The sequence below is a fragment of the Prionailurus bengalensis genome, chromosome A1 (genome assembly GCF_016509475.1).
Source record: "Prionailurus bengalensis isolate Pbe53 chromosome A1, Fcat_Pben_1.1_paternal_pri, whole genome shotgun sequence".
NCBI lineage: Eukaryota > Metazoa > Chordata > Mammalia > Carnivora > Felidae > Prionailurus > Prionailurus bengalensis.
The window spans coordinates 135,275,172-135,279,694 of NC_057343.1; positions in this window are offsets into that span (position 1 = coordinate 135,275,172).

The following is a 4,523-nucleotide window of genomic DNA, read 5'->3' on the forward strand; positions in this document are numbered from 1 at the left end:
AGGGAACGTCTTTCTGGGGTTGTAATATTTAAGCAGAAACTGAACCTAGGGAGTTAGTCCTGAGAAGACTAGAGGGGGAGCGTTGGGGTAGAAGTACACTTGCCAAAGGCCATCGCTGAGGACAGAACACCAGGAAGGCTGGTGTAGCTCAAGTGGGTAAGCAAAGGGAGAAGGTGGTGGGAGATGAGGTCAAAGTGGCCTTACCACCAGGGTGATCCTGAAGATGAAACAGTATGTGAGGACAGCCACAGGGTACCCAGCAACTCACACTACAAATGTTGGGGGATAGCAAGGAAATGGAGTTCTGGTGGCCTTGGCATTGTGTACACTACCTGCGTTGACCACGTAGTAGATGGAAGATAGAAGGAATGTTTGGATAGAAGGAAATTTGGCAGCTGAGATTTTTCTTTAGAGGTCTTGCCAGCACCAGTCCATTTGGGCATCAGTAGAGGCCACAGTGTATTCTGTATAAGGTGTTCATTTTCTATGCAGAGCCCATCTGGGTCAGCAGCTGGCCAGGACCAACAGCCGGTCCCTTCATGCAGTAAGCATTTGGCACACGGTGTATACTTCAGCCGTGCACACTTGTGATGTCATGCAAAAGAACAAATATAAGGAATTGCTAGGAAAGCTTGCATAATGCATGGTATAAAGAAAATGTATTTGAGGACAACTTCATTTCTAAATGTATGTGCTTGTCCACGGGCAACGCTTATCATTTAACCTTTGTCATGCCCTTTGCATCTGGGCTCAACTGCGTGTCTTACATCCAACGTAATCTCTCATCTGCTTAACATTTGGAGAGGTACGGTCACTCGAGAATGATGTGGGAAACCAGACTCCATCGTAATCACCCTTTCCCACAGTCTAAAAGGGAGTAAGATTCACTTGGGTTAGCATTTGACAGCATAATGTAGGGTTGTCAGATTTGCCTTTCTTCCCAGACTATCACCTCCCTTCTGCTACTCTGCTATTAACCTTGACCTTGTTGCTCCTTCTCTTGTCACTGCTACGCTGCTGCCTACCTCATCCTGCTGTCCCAGTTCACACTGTACTTTCCTGGGGCGAAGCCTCTGCCCAGAAGTGTGGGCAGAGAAGGGAGAGACTGCTGTGCTCAGTCTTCAGGGTACGGATGTCTCAGTGTCTTGGTGTAGAACTACTGGCCTGTCCACAGGATCTCCGGGCACCATGGTCCAGGAGCACAGAATCTTTCATAAGCCTTGGGCTCAGGGAGTGCGTGGTGAAATCTATGCAAGTTCGAGTGGACTTGAAAGCTTTTCAAATATGCTTTCCTGTTGTTAATCTGCACATTCATCTGCACATCTGGCTTGCAAGATCTCAAGCCACAAGATCAGCTCTATTTAGGGTGACTGGTTTGCCACTGCAGTGAAGCCAAGTCCAAACATGGAAGGGGAGGCAACTCCCCTTCCTCCTGGCTGCTCCCTGGGCCGTTCTTCATTAGGGAGATATGCTAATTTTCAGTCACGTAGGTAGCATTCAGAGTGGTACCTCATTAAAGTGGGAGATGAAACGTGAATCACAATCCCTCGGCACTTCAAACACGCCCTGCCTAGTAACTGTAACTGAACATGAAAGAAAGCCAGCCTCGCCATTAGCCATGCATCCAGGCTAAGTCTGTTGTGCTGAGCCGGCAATTAAGACCGCCCGTTCAACTTCCGGGTCCCCCTGACCTTCCCAGATAGGAAATGGACAGCTATCATACTCTGGGCCACCAGGCGCTGGTTGCCAACTGGGAAAGTCATCAGAAAACTTTCTTAACACGGTCATTGGGTAAGTCATCTGGATATCGCTTTCAGCTACATCTGTTCTTCATACTGAGAGTCAATGTGTTGGTTTCCTAAGGGCTGGCCCTCAAATCTCCCCTATCTTGTTTTTAATCATGAACATAATCAGATTTGTTTGGACTTGGGAAAATTACACTCCCTGAACCCCAAATTGTTTTATACAGGTGGAATCTGATCCAACAGTTTTCAGGGGTAGAATTAAAGATCCAGAAATGGGCAGGATCCTTACGGGGTCACATGCTTCCTGGGGCATAGGAGTAGAAGTGTAAGAGCCCAGCCTGTGGGCTGCCAGTGTGGACCGCCCCATGTGTTCAGTGATTTTGTAAGTCCTCACTCCGGGATGTTTTTATGTCGACAGTTGTGGCTCCATTCTTTTATCACTCTTATTCTTCCACATTGTTCTTGTTTTCCTGCACTTTCACTGCCCTGCCCTACAGTGAGGCCACCAAGAGTCTAGGGTCTGACTTTAGAGGTGTAGAGCCTCCAGCCGCAATCCCTTTAGATGCTTCCCTTTGTCCCATTCATTCCAACAAATATTTACCAAAAGCCAGCTGACAGTAGCAGTGAGACTGACAAAGATAAGTTAGTTTGTCCCTGCGTTAGCGGCTCTTAGAGTCTAACAGGAGAGACAATTAGCAGATCATTTTAAGAATTTCACTACAGCACGTGAAGTGCTGAACTAGAAATCTGCCCCTTGTGGTGTGGGAACACAGAGAATAGAGCACCCATGGCTCAGCCTGGAGGTTCAGGGAAGACTTCCTGTGAGAGACTATAACCAAATCAGGGCTTGAGGGATAAGCAATATTATAATAAGTGGGAAAGGTGTTCCAGATAGAGGGATGAGTATGAGCAACAGCAAAAAGTCATAAAACAGCACAGCATCTACAGGGATCATAAATAGTTGCTATCACTCAAGCATAAAGTGTGAGTCAAGAAGCAGCAAGTGATTAAGTTGTAGAGGCTAGTGGGTAGGTGCTAAAGGCACTAAGGGCCTTGCTGGCCAGGCTGAAGAGCGTGAATTCGGTAGGTGACATATGGTCGTTCAATGTATTTACGTGGCGACTAATGTGGTCGGATTTAGATTTCAGATAGATAATTTTTAAAATGTTTTTGAGGTATGAATTCCAAAGGGGCAATACTGAAGGCCGGGAGATGAGTTATGAGGTCCAGTATAGAGATGATGAGTGGGCACGGAGAGAGAGGATGAAATTGAGAAATTTTGGACATGGTGATTGATTAATTGATTGGGTGTTGGAGAGGTAAGAAAGAAGGATAAATTGAAAGCAATTCGGTTTTCTGCATCCGAGTGGGATGGATAATGGAGCCATCAGTTGGTTTAAGTATTATAGACGAATGGGTGTGTTTGGAGGTACATTTGCCATGTAAGAGGTAATGGAGCACTAAAGCACACAAGGTACCAATTCATGGAGACTGTATACCCAATAGTGATTTACGAGGCTGGTGTCAGAGATCTGAAGGGTAGGATTTTTAAGGCACAGAGGCAGCTCATCCTAGGGGTTTGCTACACCATCTAAAAAGAAAAAAAAAACAAAGTTAAAATATGCAATTACAAATCTCAGATTTCGAAATGTTGTGAGTGCTGTTCTCCCCAAGACTCCCTGCTCTCCCACCTCCACCCCCTGACATCCTTTAGGCACCACTTCATTAGAAAGAAATGAAGTTTCCTATAAGTCCAAATTTCCACTGACAGTACTGTGAGAATTTAACCTTTTTTTTTTTTAGTGTTTATATATTTTTGAGGGAGAGAGATGCAGAGTGTGAGTGGAGGAGGGGCAGAGAGAGGGGCAGAGAGACACAGAATCTGAAGCAGCTCCAAGCTCCAAGCTGTCAGCACAGAGCTGTGAGATCATGACCCAGGCCGCAGTTGGATGCTCAACTGACTGAGCCACCTAGGCGCCCGAGAATTTATTCTGAAAACACCCCTCTCCCATTTCAACTTTTTCCCGTACGGTGTCATGAAAAACTGGTCAGAATGCCATTTGCTTTCCACCTTGTTGCAACTTCCATTTCTTTAAATCTTTCTGTGGTTCTGTCACTGACCATTACATATATCACTCAGGAATTAGAACTCACAAATTTTTGAGGTAAGAAGTGGGTACATTTGCTTGTTTATGGAGAAAGCTCACTATAGAAATAGCCTTCTGTCCCTTTTGGCTTCTCTTCCTTCACAATTTGAGTTTTTTCTTGAAGATTTAAGTAATTCTGTTTGAAAGACAAAAAGCATGCTTGACCAAGAAGTATTAAGGTTTACTGCCAGAGATATGATTAGGCAGGTGGATGAACTACAGTAGTTTGATTCAAGTCAAAACCGCCCTTTAGACTAGAACTATCAAATGAAAATACAATGTGAGCCATAATATTTAATCTTCAGTTTTTTAAGATTCATATCATCTTAAATATTATTTTTCCAATGAAAAAGTAAAAAGAGATGAATTTATTTTAAGAATACGTTTTATTGAACCCAGCATATCCAAAATATTATCATTCCCACGTTTAATCAGTACAAATATAGGTTCATGAGGCTGGTTTTTGTTTTTTCATACAGAGTGTTCAGAATGTGGTTCATGTTTGTTTCCCACTTAGAGAATGTCTCAATTCAGATGCTAAACTTTCATCAGAAACCCATGATCTGTACTTAAGACTTCATAAAATTAAATTTGAAAAGCATATCCAGGTCCCCAAGGTGTTCCCAACATA